Raw genomic sequence first — 20,561 nt, 5'->3', positions numbered from 1 at the left:
CACCCTACTGGAGGTTTGTGAGTGTGTGTTTGCTTGTGCGTGATATGTGACTGTGTGTGTGTTCTGAAGCAGCAATCTCAGAAGAACTATAAATAACTGTTAGTTTCTAATCCATTAAATCTCAATTAAAAAACGGTCTATGGCTAAAGCAGAATAGCTTCTGCGATGGAGTGTTTATTTGTGAGTATGTTTTGCATCAGTCGGTTCTGTTGACCAGTATTGATTCTCTTATGTTGATCTTTTTCTTCACAAAGGTGATAACCTTTATCAGAACTGAACAATTTCTCAACTGCTGCTGGGAAATTGTGTAGTTGTGTTTGTGTTGACATGTGTTCAGAGAACTCTAGGAGGGGGCTGGTGAGTCGGTGTGGAGGTGAACTAAGTAGAGGAGGGAGGCGAGAATATAAAAAGTAGGGGAGCGGGCGGCAGTGCAACAGTCGACATTGTCAGCAGAACAGAATCAGCGAAGAGGATGAGTAGGACTCCACTGTGGCTGCTGGCCTCGCTGGCCTTTGCCTCTGTCACCTCACTGGTTGATGGAGCTCCACTGTGAGTAGATCTGTCTTTGTTACGTCTGCCGGGGAGTTTATGTTTTCATCCCTGTCCGTTTGTTTTTCAGCAGGATAACGCAAATGCATACTGAGTGGATTTCCAATTGTACATGGGCAACAAAAGAACCAATTTAATTTTAGAGGGGTTCCATGCAGACACGGGGCAAATCCAGAACCCCCCCCTTATTTTTTTTTACAAGATGAGATATGACATTCTGTACTTATACTAATAATAATACTAATAATAATATTAATAAATCTTATTTGTATAGCTCTTTTGAAGGAACTCGGATAAATACATAACATATTACATTGAAGGCAGTTCTGAAGAGGTGAGTTTTGAATAGCGGTTTGAAAGTTGACAGGTCAGTGCAGCCTGATAAATTAGGGGAAATCCACAGCTATTAAGGAGGTTCTGTTCCCCAAGTCTAATGCTTGGTCCTCTGTGGTATGGAGAGGGTTTCAGAAGTGAACAAATTCAATTCTTAAACTGTCTAATTTAGAGTTTCATAAGTCAAGGTTATGTTGTTTTTTAAATCATGTCAGTAAGGCCGGATTTTGTCCTGAGTTTGCACCGTGATGTGTTAGAAAGGTCAAAGCAAACAATGTCCAGAGACATGATGAAATGTTTAACTTGTAATTTAGATAAATGAAAGCTTTAGCACAGACTCTGAGCCAGTAGGTTGGTGCCTGAAAAGCAAACAACAAAACTAGAGCAGCACTCAGTAGCACGCACACTGCTGCCAAGGTCCAAAAGTTCATTAACAACATTACATTACATTTCATCACGTAGCATTTCAATGTTAAGGTAAAACACACGTGATGGGGCCTTGACTCTTTAACAAATTCAGTCAGTAAACAGCTTTTATCCAAAGCAATTTACAATAAGTGCATTCAACCATGAGGAGCAAACCCAGGTACAATTAGCTTAAAAAAAAGCCAAACTACAAAGTGCTACATATAGTAGAGGAAATAAGGGGAACAATCGTTCATTTTGTGATACAAGCATGAAATTTGGCATAAACATTCTTCTGGGTCATCTCTTTAACTTTAGAATGGGGGCCATCCAAAAATCCAAAATGGCGGTCATTTTTCAAGATGGCCGCCAAATCATCAAGTCATAACTATATTTCTTGCATTTTTGGGTTAATATTTCACCAATTGTTATAGATAAATATTTTTTTGTAACTTTGTCATTTTTATGTTGTCTTTTTGTTATTTTTTCTTTTATTTGTCATTTATGTTATTTTTTTATCGATTTTTACAAGCGATTACTTGGCTAGAATAAGTCTGAAAATGCAATTGTTTCAGTGTCAAGTCAAAAGAACTTCATTGGGCCTCAAACGTCTCAGTGACATTCACAGCTGCACAAGGCTGTACAAGACAGAGTCAGACGAAAACATTTGCACTTGCCATTAGTACAGCTGTTTTTGCATGAGCATTTTGCTAATTCCTGGCAACTTGCAGCAATTGGTGGAAGTGCTGTCCAGTTCACCAACCACCTTTTTCCTTGCAGTTTCCATCCCCATTCTGCAGGACTTGGTAAAACTGGTTGAGTGACAGTTGCTTGGCCCCAGACAGCTCCTGCTTGGTAGGCTGCACGTTTAATGTGTTCCTTGAGGGCTGCACTTATCGGTGGTATGGCATCATATGGCCTTTGCTTGCGGGCGAACGGATGCAGTCGTGCATCATTCAATCAATCAATCAATCAAATTTTATTTGTATAGCCCATATTCACAAATCACAATTCGTCTCATAGGGCTTTAACATGTTGTTACATCCTCTGTCCTTAACCCTCAACAAGAGTCAGGAAAAACTACTAAAAACCCTTTTAACAGGTAAAAATACGTAGAAACCTCAGAGAGACACATGTGAGGATCCGTCTCCCAGGACGGACACAAGTGCAACAGATGTCAAGTGTAGGAAAACATCATCGGGATTAAAGTTTTTAGCAGCATCGATGAGGGTAAACATTTTGAAGGATAACTTCAATACTATATGTCAAGTAGTCCTGCTGCATCATAGTCTCTGGTCAGCAGCCAGCAAGATCACGATCCAGCATCAGGATGGGATCCACTAGTCCACAGTCATTGTCCACTGCCGCCAGTTAGGATCCATCATCAGCCGCCGCCTCAGTCGTGGTCCACCACCATCCGATGCCAACGTGACAAAGGATCCACCATTCCCACTACGATCAGCTGGCACGATACAGAATCCACCAAACTGGATCCACCACCGAGACCTCCGACAGGCGATCCACAATCATAATCCTTGGTGCGGCCACAGCTGTGGCCCTGGATCTGCGGGCGATAAGGCAAAGGGACTCCGGGGAAGGGCTCAAGTCAGTAACATGTACTGATGAGATAAGAATTACTTTGATGTGATAGGGATGGAGAAGAGGAAGGAGAAGCTGGAAAGAGAAGCTCCGTGTGTCATGTGTCATAAATTCCCTTTGCGCCTTAGCGTCATCAGGGGTTTTTGCCATGTAATCAATGATACAATGATACAGGCCGAACCCGAGGGTGCACTTAGGCCCAAGGTAAATCTGACTGGCTACTGGTTTGTATGGTAGTACGATGAAAACCATGTAGTAGACTCAGTAGATCAGACATCAATACCACTATGCCTTTTTAAACTAAACGCTTCCTGTTTTAGATCATAGGACGAGTTACTTTCTTCCGCACTAATTAGCTCTAACTATAAGCTTTGTCAAAAAGATGTGGCTTAACTTGATCGGTCATACATTATGCTTGTCGTATATTGGTATATGTTTCAGGAAGCTCAGGAACACCTTTTGCCTTTTTTTTTCTTAAAGTAGCTTAAAGGTTGGTTTGTATATGGAATGAGAACAGAGGGTAGTGCTACTCCTTATATAGTACCTGACAGCCCATCAAATTGTTCGTTCATTCTAGTCTTTTTCGATGTCTGAAAAAGCGACTAGCGAACAAATCTAGCGACTATTGGGTTTTGGGTTTGAAATGTCGCATGCCACAGTGCAAAAAAGAAGAAAAAAAAAGCAACTAGCCACAAATCTAGCTACTATTTTTACTGTTCTCCTATACTGTATATCCCCCAAATACCTCTATCCCTCTAATTAACCCTAAAATTCACATAGTTTCCCCCGTGACCTATAACACAGTTAGCTAGCTGACATGTTTTAGAAATGTTTCAGATGGTTATAACTGGTAACTCCTGTTTGAAAATGTTCAAAAACATACTATGGGAGTCCGATATTATTGACATCTACAAAGTATAGGCAAAGATTATGCTGAAATGCAAAATCAGTCTAACCATGGTGGCCATCTTGAAATAAATGGCGGCCATTTTTGAATTTCGAGTGGCCCCGATTCCTAAATCGAAGAGTGACCTTCAAAGATGATTTGTACCAAATTTCACGCTTGTATCACCATTTGAATGATTTCCCCAAAATATTGCTGTTATTTCCTCCACTAATATAAGCGCAACTAAACTTACTTTTTATATATATATAATATGTTAACACCAGAGTTGAGGATTACTATTAGACATTATCTTCTTAACCAAGGTGAAGTCGGAAGAGGTGTGTCTTTAGCCTGCATTTGTCCTGATGTCAATGGTGAGCTCGTTCCACCATTTAGGAGCCGGGACAGCAAACAGTCGTGATTTTGTTGGGTGTCTAGCTCGCAGTGCGGGAGCAGCAAGCTGATTGGCAGATGCAGAGTGGAGTGGACGGGCTGCGGTGTAAGGTTAAACCATGTCCAGGATGTAGACTGGGCCCGATCCGTTCGCAGCATGGTACGCAAGCACTAGTGTCTTGAAACAGATACGATCAGGCAGCATGTGACTGTGCGCACGGCGACCGTCACGGCAGTAATACACTGCCTCATTTACACGTGTAATCATTACAAATGTTAACTGTATGTGTTGCATGTCTGTTGTCCGGGTCCGTATACCGTGTTTATGTTTGTTAACCCGTCCATTTTTCATCCAAACTTTTCCGTGCATAGTGCAAAAGCTTCCTTCAACCATTACACCACTACAGTTTAAATACCTTTGTACCAGTTGGTTTTCTGTTAAAATCACCACGCCATACAAGGTCTTGTGTTATAAATGTTTCGTTTATTTTGTTTAAAATCTCCCATTAATTCCATATTACACAGCGTTTGTCTTACCGTTGTTCAGTGTTGCGTCTTTGTTTGTTTGGGAAAGGTGAGCAGCCCGTGAATCGGAGGTAAATAGGTGCTCGACTTCCGGGGTAACCAGAAGCAGTGTTGGGAAGGATACTTTCAAAACGTATTCCGTTACAGAATACAGAATACATGCCCAAAAATGTAATCTGTAACCAGTGTTGGGGAGTAACGGAATACATGTAACGGCGTTACGTATTTAGAATACAAATTATGAGTAACTGTATTCCGTTACAGTTACAAATTAAATAGATGGTATTCAGAATACAGTTACATTGTTGAAATCAGTGGATTACATGACGGCACTTCTCTGTTTCACGAGTTTAATCACTGTCTCGTAAATCCACCGGAGGCAAAGCCCCCAGGAAGCAGCTGGAGACCAGGGCTGCCGTAATAGCGCCCGGACCCCGGCGGCGTGAAGAAGCCTCACCGCTACCCGCTCGGGACCGTTACAGGCCCCGGGACCGAGGCTCTGAGAGAGTTCCGTCGCTACCAGAAATCTACGGAGCTGCTGATCCGCAAGCTGCCCTTCCAGCGCCTGGTGAGAGAAGACCGACCTGCGCTCCCAGAGCTCCGCTGTCATGGCTCTGCAGGAGACCAGCGAGGCACGCAGGGTTCACACCGGACGCTGAAGCGACGCTAAAATAATATCACCCGTTGACCCAGTAGTATAAAAGCATATGGTCACTTGTTGCTCCAACATTAACTGCAACAGCGTCCCAATTTAATGTCATCCATCTCCAAGAACTTCTCCGCTGTTTGCTCCGTTCAATGTCGGGTGTCGAGGGTAAATTACGTATTCTCCGCCCCCTCTCTTTATTTAAAACTCCAGGACAACAGAAGGGGAATACAAACTATGGGATGCATGCTTTATCATTTATATCATATAAAATAGGTCATCAATATCGTTTAAAATCCTTTTTCAGTGTGTTTCCTGGAGCGATACGCTCGCGTCAAGCGCAAAAAATAGACCCGACGCCGAAACGATCGCTGCACGGCGCGAGGCAGCCTTGGCGCAGGGGGGGTTCAGCCTCCGGTGAGACCCGCACAGAGGTGGGAGTGGATGGGAGCCGGACATCCAGCGGGCCCGCAGCATCGGTGGAGAGAGAGTTTAAACTGCTGCTGCTCCACTGACTATAACAACGCCGCAATCATACACTTAAAAAATGCAATACAAACCGGAAGTATTCCAAGTATTCAGAATACGTTACTCAGATTAGTTAATGTAATGGAATACGTTACAGATTACATTTTTGTGCATGTATTCTGTATTCTGTAACGGAATACGTTTTGAAAGTATCCTTCCCAACACTGTCTGTAACGTATTCCATTACATTAACTAATCTGAGTAACGTATTCTGAATACTTGGAATACTTCCGGTTTGTATTGCATTTTTTAAGTGCATGATTGCGGCGTTGTTATAGTCAGTGGAGCAGCAGCAGTTTAAACTCTCTCTCCGCCGATGCGGCGGGCCAGCTGGATGTCCGGCTCCCATCCACTCCCACCTCTGTGCCGGCCCCACCGGACGCTGAAGGACCCCCCCCCCCCCCTGAGCCAAGGCTGCCTTGCAGTGCAGCGATCGTTTCGGCGTCGAGTCTATTTTTTTTGCGCTTGACGCGAGCGTATCGCTCCAGGAAACACACTGAAAAATGATTTTAAACGATATTGATGACATTTTATATGATATAAATGAATGAAAAAGCATGCATCCAATAGTTTGTATTCACCTTCTGTTGTCCTGGAGTTTTAATTTTACCAATTTTACCGATCACATTATTAAATGCCCCCTTCTGCCCATCCACTACAGACACACAAGCAGTCATAAAGATAAAAAGAGAGGGGGGGGGGGCGGAGAATACGTAATTTACCCTCGACACCCGACATTGAACGGAACAAACAGCGGAGAAGTTCTTGAAGATAGATGACATTAAATTGGGACGCTGTTGCAGTTAATGTTGGAGCAACAAGTGACTTTATGCTTTTATACTACTGGGTCAACGGGTGATATTATCAGCGCTGCCCGGCGCTTCAGCGTCCGGTGTGAACCCGGCGTGCCTCGCTGGTCTCCTGCAGAGCCATGACAGCGGAGCTCTGGAAGCGCAGGTCGGTCTTCTGTCACCAGGCGCTGGAAGGGCAGCTTGCGGATCAGCAGCTCCGTAGATTTCTGGTAGCGACGGAACTCTCTCAGAGCCTCGGTCCCGGGCCTGTAGCGGTGAGGCTTCTTCACGCCGCCGGGGTCCGGGCTCTCTTACGGCAGCCCTGCTCTCCAGCTGCTTCCTGGGGGCTTTGCCGCCGGTTGATTTACGAGAGAGTGAATAAACTCGAGAAGTACCGTCATGTAATCCACTGATTTCAACAATGTAACTGTATTCTGAATACCATCTATTTATTTTGTAACTGTAACGGAATACAGTTACTCATAATTTGTATTCTAAATACGTAACGCCGTTACATGTATTCCGTTACTCCCCAACACTGACCAGAAGTGAACCTGCGGGGTTCTAATATTGTTTATGCTGTTCTATTATTAGTTGGCTATGCCTTCATGGAGCAATTGTTTGGTAAATATGTTGCCGGGTATTTTTCCAGCCATAGGGAATTTGTTGTTTTAGCTGTTAAAGCTTTGGTGATTGCCTTGCCTGTGACACCCCTGCGTTTGATACTATGTTGGTTTGTTCCAATTGTAAGGGGCGGGGTTAGGTCCCATTTAAGCCGGTCTGTTCATTCTGTAAAGGAGGCTGCTGATGGGAAGACGTAAGTCTAGGAGCTGCTGATGGAAGGACGTAAGTCTAAGAGCTCTCCCGAGAATAGTGATGGCGAGATGAAGCTTCATGAAGCTTTGAAGCATTCCATCCAATTTGTTCGCACATGGGCCGAAGTTTCATGGGGCTTCATTTGCTCCTCTGCACCATCAAGTGGACATTACATGTAAATGCAATTATAATGACACCATGGCTCTTAGTCCAGGCAAAGTAGCCCATTTTGGAGCCAAAAATAGAAGTAATTGTAAAATAATTTTTTTCAGCATAGATCATTTCTATGAGGTGTCCAGAACAACATACTAAAAGTCCTAAGAAATCCTAGTTGAGGAAATATGTTTAATTCTAATCAATGTGTGCCAATAAGGCCAGGCAACAATACACCCCAAAGGGGCTATTTTTTTCCTTTACTCCTATAAAAATGAAACTTTACACAATGAAAGTAACCATGAAACGTAAAATTACAAGTTTCTTTGCAAATGAATTTGAAAATGCAAATGAGCTATACACTTATCGATGCCCAAAATACACCCAAATAGGCTTAATTTTTTCCTTTACTCCTACCCCAATTACACTTTACATAGTAAAAGTATACATGAAAAGAAACTTTTTTTGTATTACAAGTTTCATTTGAAAGGAATTTGAATATGCACATGAGCTCCACACATATTGAATATGTCCTTATTTGCATTGGCAGAAACACCATTCGTATGTATGACAAATACATCGGCCCATTCTTCATCCAATCATCCTACTGCCAATGGGTGATGGCAATGCTGCTTTTAGACTGGCCTCTAACCTTAAAACTGCCTGGTTTGATAGTACCTGCCAGGGGTATAACCCCCGCCGGTATAGTCCTCAGGGTCACCGAGGCACACGAGCCCCCCCAACACGAAAGAATAAAGAATGACACTAGCATTCTTGAACAAGCTAAGGTGTTCAGCAAGTAACAGGAAAATGTGGGAAAATACATCATCATTGCAGCAGGTGAAAAAGCTCTAGTATCACTGTATGGGGGCGAAAAAGATGAATCACTGGATATGCTGAGATACAGGCGATTCTGTGATACAGTAACTCAGAACTCATCTCCAGTGGAACCTCAAACTCTCCCTCCAACGTCAACAGCTGCAAAGTTCCATAGTCTTCGGGTCTTTTACCAAATGATGGAGTGGAAAAGGGGAAGTGAACATATGGACCCAAAAGACTGGGGGTGGCATGTTTTGGATTGGATATTTATGCCGATAATAACCGATCAGCCTGCGGCACCACCAGAAATACTAGCTGTAGTCCGCTGTTGTTGCAAGAAAGACTGCAGCACAAAGAGATGAAGATTGGGCCGATGTAGTCGGTCATAAAACGTTACTTTGCCTGGACTATTTGGTGCATGAAGCTTTGAATTGAATAAATGAATGAGTGATGTTTGTGATGCCAATAAATACATTATTAACTTTTTATTTAAAACAACAGCTTTTCAACAGCTTTTTTTTTTTTTTTTATAATTTCACCGGCTTTAGAAAATATCCTTTCACAGAGCACAGATCAAGCTGGGGTACAAAGAAAAGATACCGCAAGTTTGTACAAGTTAAGAAATAAATCCCCCCCCCCCCCCCCAAAACAAATACTCTAGAATATATTGCAAGCAAACGCCTGATAAAGTCCCAAGACAAGTACATGTGAGGGGGGGGGCATCCGTTGCATTTCGCGGACCCTTTTATTTTGAATCGCACACCAAACCGCGAACCAGTTTCTGAAACAGTCACGTGGTTCGGCCGGCTCGCGAGGTTTTGATCGTCATCACATACGTCATCAACACAAGCCTCGGTACGCGCTACACAAAAATCTTCCTGGATAACTCGACTCACGCTTCGAAGCCTCGACATGGATGACCCATAACTACCCGAGAAGCGTTTTCTTAGAAGTATATTGTTATTTTAATTATTTGTTTGGGCCAATGTGCCAATTTATTTTCTTATTTCCAAGTGTTTGTTTTTGCGCTCTTTTGTTTTATTTTATGTTTACCTTGTTAATTCTGCCTTGTCGGCCTTATATATGGGACAATAAAAATTCCCATCTTACACCTTCATCTCCAAGTCCTCCTGATTCCACGTAGCTCAACCGCTTATATACATCCTACCTTTAACACAGCACATTCATAGAAATCAGCTGGATGTGAGTTGTCAAAGAAATCAGAGCGGAGACTGTTTTGAAACATTTTTATTCACTTAGCTGAATCATTAACCTCATTGGACCTATAGACTATGAAGCATCTTAGGATATTTCCTGCTGTTATTTTAATATTTATATAATCATTATGAATTAAAAACTTTGGTATATCAATGCATATTCAGGAATTTATGTGTATAGATATTTTAATCTACTCATTAAATAACATACATTTTTACTCGATCATACCTGACATGCCAAATTTAAATCCTGCTTTCAGTGATAAGTGATAGCTCCTCTTGGACCGTGAGTAAACACATTAAAGTTGGCTTATTAACTTGAATATCTAACTGAACATAGTCAAATCCAAATAGTACAGCAAGCTGTCAAACAAAGCCGAAGTAGCTTTAATTTGCCTATTTGTCAGAATCAGAAAGGAGTCTGCTTCAATGCTGGGTCTTTGTCCTCTTTTTATGTTTTTCAAACTTGTGAAGATTTCATGGGTTCTTTTTTGACCCACACCACGTCCCTGCACAAAATTGATTTTCGTGGTTATTTGTCCAGTAGTTTAGCATAATCCTGCCAACAAACATACAATCACACAACACATACAGATGAAAACACAACCTCCTATAGGTAAAAAAAATGTCAGTTCATATGGATGTGGGTCACTGCTGCACGTCTGGCCTTCGTGTGGCCTGGACAAAATGGGTATGAGCCTAAAATAGCCCACTTGTAAAATAGCAAAAGTGGCAGATCGCTCAATTGCCATGATTCTATGCTGTAGGTGAGCTAGATTACACTGTGGCGGTGTCTGATTAGAATTCTGCCCTGTATGACTAGATGGAGCAAAGAGATGACAGTGTGTTTTTTTATCTTTGTCTTTTCCTCCTGCTCTGTAGGAAGGTGATGTCTGCCCCCAACTTGCTGCGCGTAGGAACGGCCGAAAATGTCTTTGTGGAGTGTCAAGACTGCACAGGAGCAAACATCGATGTCGATATCAACGTGATGAACCATCCAACCAAGAACAAAAGGCTGGCAACCAAAACTGTGACGCTTACCAGTGCAGGAGACTTCCAGGCACTGGGACAAATAACGGTATGTGAACCACTGTTGCTGTGACCTGGCGTCATTTTCTACCATGAACTCCGGGAAAAATGCTCCTCGCACATGTTCGTCCTGCTCCTCGTTCACACACTCATTTCTCTACATGCTGCCATCAGATCCCTGCTGGAGACTTTAGCAAGGACCCCAACGTGAAGCAGTACGTCTACCTACAAGCTCAGTTCCCTGACCGCCTGCTGGAGAAAGTCGTCTTGGTGTCCTTCCAGTCTGGTTACATCTTCATCCAGACTGACAAGACCCTCTACACCCCAAACAGTAAAGGTCAGTTCAATACGACTTCAGCGCTGACAAACTCACCCATATCTCTTCAAGTAGGCCATCATTTTTTCTTTTTTATGAATGACTGCACTCACTGTAAGATAAACCTCTGTCTCTCTTCCTGTCAGTTCATTTCAGGATGTTTGCAGTGACGCCCGGCATGGAGCCGGTGGAGAGGGACGAAACTTCCATTGCCATTGAGTTTGTGGTATTGCATTTTAACTTTGCATTTTACAAAAAAAAATTGAATTATAATCAGCTCAATGGCACATCATTTCTTAGCTTTCACCATCATCTCCAACGAATTCTCAGATTTAATTTTTTTTTTAAATACCTTCAGTGGACCTTGTTCCTCAGAGTAAAAACGTCACATGTCAAGGGATCTGTTGTAACAGCCGTCCCATCACTCATTGTACAAGTAAAAAAGCATTGTTGAAATAGCCAAGTGTCCGTCATTGAGCTGATAACAGGGAGGGATGTCGTTGAAAACTCTTGGTTGTTTGTATTGTTAGACTTCCCTATAAGTGGCATGGTTCAGTGTTAATGGTTGTCCAATGATTTTTATTTTTAGACTCCTGAAGGCATCGTTTTACCTCTGGATCCAGTCTCTCTGAAATCAGGGATCCACTCTGGAGTTTTCCAACTCGCTGAAATTGTCAGGTTAGTATTTGATTAAATTAAATTAAACTATTTTGGGCGGCCGTCTGCTTATTAATCTTTATTTACAACCTGACAGTTTAAGTGTATTGGACTGTCAGAAATAACAGAACAGTGACAGACTTCATTATTTATTAGAGAGTCAACCTGAGTAATTTAAATGCAGTTTTTCTCATCTTCAGACATTTTAATTCTAATTTTTGCATGTGTGTGTGTTTGTGTGTGTGCATGCATGCAGCCCTGGACTTTGGAAAGTTGTGGCTAAGTTCCACAGCAACCCACAGGAGAACTTTTCTTCAGAGTTTGAGGTCAAAGAATATGGTGAGTCCCTTTTATCTCAAGCATTATTTACTGTTAAACCTAAAAAGCATTCATTAATTTTTACTTCAACAATAAACTTACTTGATATAATACATTTTTCATTTTTTAGTGCTGCCCAGTTTTGAGGTGAAACTGACGCCTTCGAGCTCCTTCTTCTATGTCGACAGTCCGGATCTCACCATCAACATCAAAGCTACGTATGTGAAGGTTTTTGTTTTGTGGCTCTACAGAGAAGAGTTGTCATTAGTGGATTGATTGAATTAGAGGATGTGTTGGAGCTTTTGCTGATTTAGTCTGTTGTCATTGCTCAGTGGTGGATCTAGGATTTTTCTAAAGCAGGGGCCATAAAGGGCCCACAATTTACATGAGGGACAAATTAAATATCCAAAATCAATGCATAAATCTTGATTCAGTAAGGTGCACATTTAAGCATTCCTTGTTTGGCTCGATAGCTTTTAGAAAAGCCACTTATCATTGAATATATTTTTAAAAGCGTTTCTTGTTCAACCACATTGTGTTCTTCAGAAAAGTTTAGAAAATAAAAGTCTTAAAAATTAAAAAAAATTCTAAGTATTGTTAGTCACTGACCTTGTTTTCATTAGTATGATAAAAAAAATTTATTTCTTAGAAAAAAAAACACTTACAGGACATGGTCACTTCAGGGCCCAATCAGATTTCAACTGGGGCCAGTAGTGCCTGCTGGTCCTACCCCTGGATCCGCCATAGTTTTGATTTAGTTTTTTATTTTCTTATTATACTTCATTATTATAATTTTCTTTTTATTTGCATTAAAGAGTTTATTGATTGTCACCTTATTTTTGTAAAGCCTCTTTGAGAGCATTGAAAAGCGCTATAAAAATCTGATGTATTATTTTTATCATTATCACATTTTGATGATCCAAATTTTAACGGTCCAGTTTTTCTTCTTTGCGGGTTTAAACCTTTGCTTCTGGCTTTTAGTTATCTGTTTGGTGAAGAGGTGAGTGGCACAGCATACGTGGTATTTGGGGTTCAGTATGATGGTAAGAAGATAAGCTTCCCCAGCTCTCTTCAGAGAATATTGGTGAGCACATAATATAATTCTGTCTGCCAATTTGCCAGTTGCATTGCATTTCATTGCATTGTCATATTCCTATCTGCAGATATTAAATATTCATGATGTTCAGAATGAGGCCAGACTGACCAATAACTCCAACTGTTTGCTGACTGTTCTACTGTGCCACTATACTGTGTTTAATTGTTTCTTATGTTTTATGTCACATTAGATCGAGAATGGTAATGGGAAGGTTCAACTGAAGAGACAGCACATCACACAGACCTTCCAGGATATCAATAAACTGGTGGGGAGTCCGATATTTGTAACCGTCAGTGTGCTGACAGAGAGTGGTAAGAAAGACAAACTGTGAGCTTTTGCCATTTCAGCATATCTGATTCAGCAGCTCCAAGGACTTATTCAATGTCATTGACAAATATCCACACTATGGATGAGCAAACATATAGACTTCATTAAGAACATGTGCATCAGAAATTACCATTTTCATATATCAGTTTAGAATGTGAACAAATGTAATGAGGCTGTGGGTGAGTGTGCGTTTATGTTTCTGCACAGGTGGGGAGATGGTGGAGGCAGAGTTGAGAGGTATCCAGATTGTCACATCACCCTACACCATCCACTTCAAGAAAACACCAAAATTTTTCAAACCGGGAATGACCTTCGATGTTGCGGTAAAGGCCTGACAGATTTTCCATTCAATTATATGAAATGACACAGTGACGTTCTATATTTCAATGATGCAACATTAACAAATTATATTCCAGAGGGCAATCAGTAATTCAAACATTTCATATCATGCGTATCATTTATTTGCTGGAGACAGTGCTCATTAATCCACTGACAAAATACTGTAAAAAAAGTAAGCTGTTCAAGCTAATTGGATCAGCTTTTATCAGGCAACCTGAAATAAAATAAAATAACCTATGTTATATAATTAAATATATCTATGGATGATATACATATGCAATCACAAATATTGTCTGAACTGACTGTACAAAAAAAACATGAACAAAACACTAATCCAAATCCATGTGTTTGTTAGTAATATATTGCAAGGTGTCTTTTGTCAAGGCGCAGTGAAATAAAATGTATAGTTATTAATATTATATTATTATTATTATTTCTGTTGTTGTTGTTGTCTTGAGTTTGTATTTTAAAGGTTAGCTAATTACTACTCAAATCAACAGGTTACCTATTCCAATCCCAAATAGCAAAATTGTTTTGGCCTACACTGTCCCACTGTCATCCAGCCCACATACTGTGTTGAATGATGGGACTTGGGCAGTCTGCTCCAGTTCCCCAGATCTGAGTGGCCCTAATTCGTTTTGTGCTAACATTCACCATTGTTCTGTTCTGTCTATTATTGCACAGTACATACACTGCATACAAAATTATGTAATAGAGATTGTTTGCCCTTAATAAGCTGTAATTAACTGTATGCTTTGATAATACAGGTGAATATTTCTCATTGTTTGGCTGTTTGTTTCCTTGATGACAGATTGAAGTCACAAATTCAGATGGAATTCCAGCACAAGATGTTGAAGTGGTGGTGGATCCAGGTCAGGTGCAGGGTATAACTGCAGCAAATGGGTATGCAAAGCTTACAGTCAACACAGTGGCCGGAGATCAAAGACTGACGATCAATGTAAGTGTCTGAAGTTTCTTGATTTAAATTTTTGCTCTTTATATGACACAGTTCGTTTGGAAACAGGCGCCTATCACATTCCACCCTATTCCAGAAGAAAAAACAGACGGCATTAGCCTTGGTCTCCAGTGTAGAACCCATCATGGATAATCAATTACAAGTGTTGTTAAATTCTGCATTGTACAATTATACAACCGGTAACATGTGGAGAAAAAAATTGATTCCTAGAGCAGCTCCTGTGTACACCGGCATTTGCATGACAAGTGTACGTGGTCATGTAACTTTACATGTGTTATTTAGATGGGATTTTTTTCCTGAAACTAGCCAAAGCACTCACATTGACAGAGATCATTTTAGAATAACATAGTAGTATGGATAAAGCCTCTGTAGCGGTACAAGGCTCCTCCGCCACAGAGGTCATAGTAGCATATTCACAGAAAGAGTCACGGACGTAGGAAAGAAAGTGAAGTGTTACATTTAAGCCATCTTAAGTTGATACAAGGAGTTTTAAAGATGTAATAAACTTCTGGAGTAGGACTTTAAAACCCTCATCAATTCTCGTCAGTGTCATTCAACAATGGGAGGAGAATGGACGGGATGGTGCAGAGCTGAGATATTTTATATGTATTTCTTTATAACCAAGTGTGTCTCTAATTGAAGGCCACGACCAAAGATCCTCATATCACACGTGAGAGGCAAGCGAAAGCCACCATGACAGCTGCAAAGTACAACACTAAAAGCCAAAACTACATCCACATAGGTAAGTCTAAATAAATTCAGATGATAGGAAAAGGCTGTGATTATAAAGCACTGTATGCGCCATGAGCTATTCAGTGTCTCGCACTCATTGCAAAATATCATTTTTGTAGGTGTGGATACAACAGAGCTGGAATTAGGAAACAATCTGAAAGTCAACCTTTATCTAAAAAAGCAGTCAAATCACATACCTGGTGAGAGATGTTTTTCTCTGGCACGTGGCTCGACCTATGTCAAGTATAAACTCCGGTTTTAAGTTCTTATGGGTGAATCTGTGCCCCTAGATCCTGAGCAGGGGTCAGTTGATCCAACATGGCCGTTACAAGACGAGAGGCGAAATGTTGATTGCCCTGAGAGTTCGCATCATCAAAGACATGCTGCCATCGTTCCGCATCATAGCCTATTATCATCTAACTGACAATGAGGTGGAGTCAGACTCCGTGTGGGTGGATGTCAAGGACACCTGCATGGGCTCGGTAAGACTCACATCACTGCTTTTACAGAGTTAAACTAATTACGAGAAGAAACAAGACAAGCAGAGGGTGAAGAAGTTGGTTCTGTATTTTTGGAATACATTTTTATGTGTTTTTCATCAAGCACAAAACTGCTTGTCTCCTTCATTCATCGCCCTTCCCTTCATGTTTAGCTGAAGCTGGAACCTTCGATACTTGCTCCGTCCTACGAGCCTCGCAGGATGTTTGGTCTGAAGGTCACCGGAGATCCTGAGGCCTTGGTGGGACTGGTAGCAGTGGACAAAGGCGTCTACGTTCTCAATAACAAGCACCGCCTGACCCAGAAAAAGGCAATTTCTTTATTCTATCATTATCAATTGAAATATTTCCAAAAGTGGTTAATTTAAAATAAAGTGCCCTTTTTAAGTTTTCAATCTAGGGCCTTTCAGACATGAACTCCGAAGTTTGCCTTTCATACTGAATGAATGACGCAGGAGGAGATTCTCCGCTTAGACGTGTTCACAACAGCACAGAAATCTCTGAAGCATTCATGTGAGGGGAGGCGCAGCAGGCAGGATGAAACATATTCATCCTGCTGCAGAGATCTCGTGTTTTTTGTTTACATTGACAGTGGCATCAGCCCATATCAACAAAAGCTCTCTTCACATTTTCATCGGGGTCTTCCACATGTGTGGCACCGATTTTTCATCTGTGGATATTTGTTTTTTTCCCTTTTGCATCCGTCACGTGATAGAAGGGTAATGAAAACGCCAATATATTTGCAGGTGAACCTTCAAAGGATCTCCAGCTCTGAGTCTCTTACTTAGACATTTGCGTTGTGAAAGCATCTTATTTTGGAGGTTAACAATTCCTCTGCCAAGGCCCAATATATGATGGTCTAGAAATTATAGTACAAATACAAATGAAAAAAGAAAGTGCTTATTTATTTGTCATTAAAAGAAAAGCAAAAAAATTACCGTATGTGCCTTAATCCATATTTGGACCAAAGAATAATAATCAGGACCATTCCTCCACCAAGTTTGGGGGAAATTGGTTCAGTGGTTCTGTGCAATCTTGCTGACAAAAATATCCACCAACAAACAAACTTCCACACTGTTCAGGTGTGGGACATTGTAGAGAAATACGACACAGGCTGCACACCCGGCGGAGGGAAGGACAGTATGAGTGTGTTCTACGATGCCGGCCTGATGTTCGAGTCCAGCACTGCCTCGGGGACTCCCTACAGACTAGGTGACACCGTTTTTGTCCGATTTGTTTTCCTTTCTCACATTGAACTAACTTCATCCATCAGTTAAGATCAAAGTCATACTATATCATCTGTCAGTGGCTTTGTTTAACATTTAATCCGTGTCGCATTTCCAGAGAGGAAATGTCCGGTCCTCACCAGGAGGAAACGATCTCCCACTATAATGCACGTCACGACCAGCTTAGGTAAGAACCACAACTCTAAACTATCTAATCCACACATGACTGTTTGAATTTTGAATAAAAGTGAACGGCCGTAAGGTGGATAAGACTGACTTGACTAGTTTATGCATCTCTATTTCTTATTTGCCATAAATCAAACAGCTCCCCTTTCATTTTGTACTTCATCCCTTCTCACCTCTGTTTCTCCTCGACCCTCTTTCCAGTGAGTCATTATACCAATGAACTGCAGCGTGAGTGTTGCTTGGATGGCATGAGGGAGACCCCCCTGTCTTACACTTGTCAGATGCGCAGTGAGTACATCTCGGATGGTGCATCCTGTGCTGAGGCTTTCCTGCACTGCTGCACAGAGGTGGAGAACCTGCGAGACGAATTGAAGCAGGATCAGCTCGACTTGGCCCGCAGTAAGAGATGGATGATGAGGGAAGTGGGGGAAGAGGGCTGGGTGGGTCATCCAGGGCCAGACAATAGATTGTACATGAAAATAGCCGCTTTCTCCCACTATTTAGAAGTTCAAATCCAAAATGTCCACATCTTCGTCGGTTTCTTCTACCCGTGTGACACCGATTGTTGATCTAGAGATATTTGTATCTTTAAGTTTTCTTAATTTTTGCATCTGTCGAGTTTTATAAATGTCATCAACATAAAAGGCAACTCTAGAGGAGGCCAGATGTATCCCGTATACTGCATCCTGCCACTGCGAGACAGGCTTCACTTTTGTGTCCATCTCTATTTAAAGGTCGCATCGTATGCCCATTTTACTACAATTGATATGGTTCCTTGGGGTCTTAATGAAATTTCTGTAACATATTTTGGTCAAAATACCACAAGGATCATTTAAAACAGCACCCTTTTTACCCGGTCTAAAACAGCCCTCCTCAGATTGACCTGTTTTGAGTGCTGGAGACGCAGATACAATCTTGCAACCATATCGTTTTGAGCCAGAGTCAGGTGGGCTGAAGCCTGGCTGCGAGAGCCCCAGCTCCCCAGCGCAGGCCCGCAGTGGTAGCAGTTACCTCCCACTGCCCATAGCCCACTGCCCATAGCTTCAGTTAGCAGCCATAGCAGCTCCAGTTAGCGGCCAGTTTAGCTCCGGGGGGGCTAGCTCGTTCGCTCCCAGAGCCCCGGAGCAAGGAGATGGCTCCCTGGAGCTAGCTTGCTAGCCCCCGGAGCTAGCTCCAGGAGCCCCCAGAGCTAGGAGACAGCTCCCAGGAGTCCCTGGAGCTAGGAGACAGCTGTCCCCCCGGAGCTAGCGTTAGCTAACGCCTGAGACTATGACGTCAGTTCGGGTCGTAATCCCATTTGACGCCCTCTAGGGTATTGTTTCTGACAGAGAGGAACCACAACAAATCACGGGAGTTGTTTTTTTCCAGAGTTTTTGGGACGGTAGACATGCCAGATACCCAAATTAACGTGTAGAAGCACTACAAAAGTGGAATTTTCATAATAGGTGCCCTTTAAGATCTATGGGTCTGACTGGTGGTTGTGAGACAATCAAAGTGGTAACCTTCCTTGTTAATGACTCTCCAGGTGAGGAGGATGACAACAGTTACATGGACAGCAATGAAATTGTTTCTCGCACCAATTTCCCTGAGAGTTGGCTGTGGTCAGACATCGAACTGCCTTCTTGCCCGCAACAAACACCGAACTGGTGAGGCAACTAAAATAGACATTCAAAAATACTTTAGTTTGTTCATGTTTGACACCACCAACGTTGAAAACCTCTTTGAGTCTGTGCACTTTTTTTGTTTGATTCAGTGCCTCCACATCCTTTGTGAAGAGCGTTCCTTTGCAAGACTCAATCACAACCTGGCAGTTCACTGGCATCAGTCTGTCAAGAACCCGTGGTGAGGACTCTGTGAATTTCAGTCGTACCACGATCATCTTAAACCTCTCTCACCCCCCATTTTCTTTCTTCTCTGTTTCACCACTTCTTATCCTTCTCATCGTTAAGGAATCTGCATTGGCGAACCATTGGAAGTGATTGTCCGGAAGAACTTCTTCATCGATCTCAGACTGCCCTACTCTGCTGTCCGTGGAGAGCAACTGGAAGTAAAGGCGGTCCTCCACAACTACACCCCTGATGTTATCACAGTAAGTCTGAGTGCGATGCTTTGTTGTTTCACGATGGAGTCAATGAGAGGATGAACATTTGAGTCTACATGCTGAGTCTACAAACACCTTGTTCAGTGTTTGTCACAGTACACTATTACTGCCTGTAGTTTGTGAGATAGTTTGTGTTTCCAGGGTTATTCTCCACTCTGCTACTTCACTTTATATTCAATTATGACAAAAACAAATACTTTTGGACAACAATTTCAACCATTCAATTACTGTTAATTTCTTTTATTTACATCAAAGTGTACCTGAAATTATCAAATATGAGAGGAATCAACGAAGAAGAAACTGCATCTTCTTGAGGCAGATCTTTCACCAGCTGCCCATATACCAAACTCATTGATGTATCTTTGTGTCTTTCCCAAGGTGCGTGTGGATCTGCTTGAGGAGGAGCATGTGTGCAGCTCGGCTTCTAAACGCTCAAGGTATCGTCAGGAGGTCAGAGTCGGGCGACAAACCACACGATCTGTCCCCTTTGTCATCATTCCCATGAAGGAAGGACAAGTCAGCATTGAGGTCAAAGCAGCTGTTAAAGACTCATCAGTCAATGATGGAGTCAAGAAGATGCTGCGTGTGGTGGTAAGAGAAACACACACTGTAATATACCTCTTTTGCACCACATTTAGCAGGTGAAAGCAGGTATTTAAAGGCAGGTAAACCTGTTACAAAGGTGAACGACACCTTTCCTATTGCCAGAAGTTTGCCTTTTCCCCCCCTGGTGCATCATTTTCTACGTCACAAACCTTAATGGGGTCAGGGGGCGCGTCATCAGGGCCACGTCATGATTGACAGAAATGACAAGGAGTACTGTAGACAAGCTGTGTGACCAGGTTTGGAATTATTTGTATGATGTGTCGTTGATTTTTCTGTCTTGATCTTACCATTTGCTAAATGTTGATCTCCTTGAGGGTCTCCATCTTTGTTTATGTTTACCGGAAGTGGCAGAACCTTAGCAAGTATAATGCTCACCATGCAGCCGGTTGCCTTCACGTACTCGACCTGAGGCATGTTATTGTGTGATGTGGATGTATGTGTGGCTGCTGTCAGCCCTTTGCAACCAGTGATACCTGAGTTTTTGTATGTAGCCAT

General features: G+C 42.0%; 1 pseudogene; it reads left to right on the top strand.

The window, feature by feature from the left end:
* The first annotated feature begins 436 nt into the window (after positions 1-436).
* Positions 437-20,561, top strand: part of LOC133026410 (complement C3-like) — a 37,436-nt pseudogene continuing 17,311 nt past the window's right edge.

The sequence above is a fragment of the Limanda limanda genome, chromosome 2 (genome assembly GCF_963576545.1).
Source record: "Limanda limanda chromosome 2, fLimLim1.1, whole genome shotgun sequence".
Classification (NCBI taxonomy): Eukaryota; Metazoa; Chordata; class Actinopteri; order Pleuronectiformes; family Pleuronectidae; genus Limanda; species Limanda limanda.
Note: the sequence above shows the minus strand (reverse complement) of the source record. Positions and strands in the feature narration are given on the sequence as shown.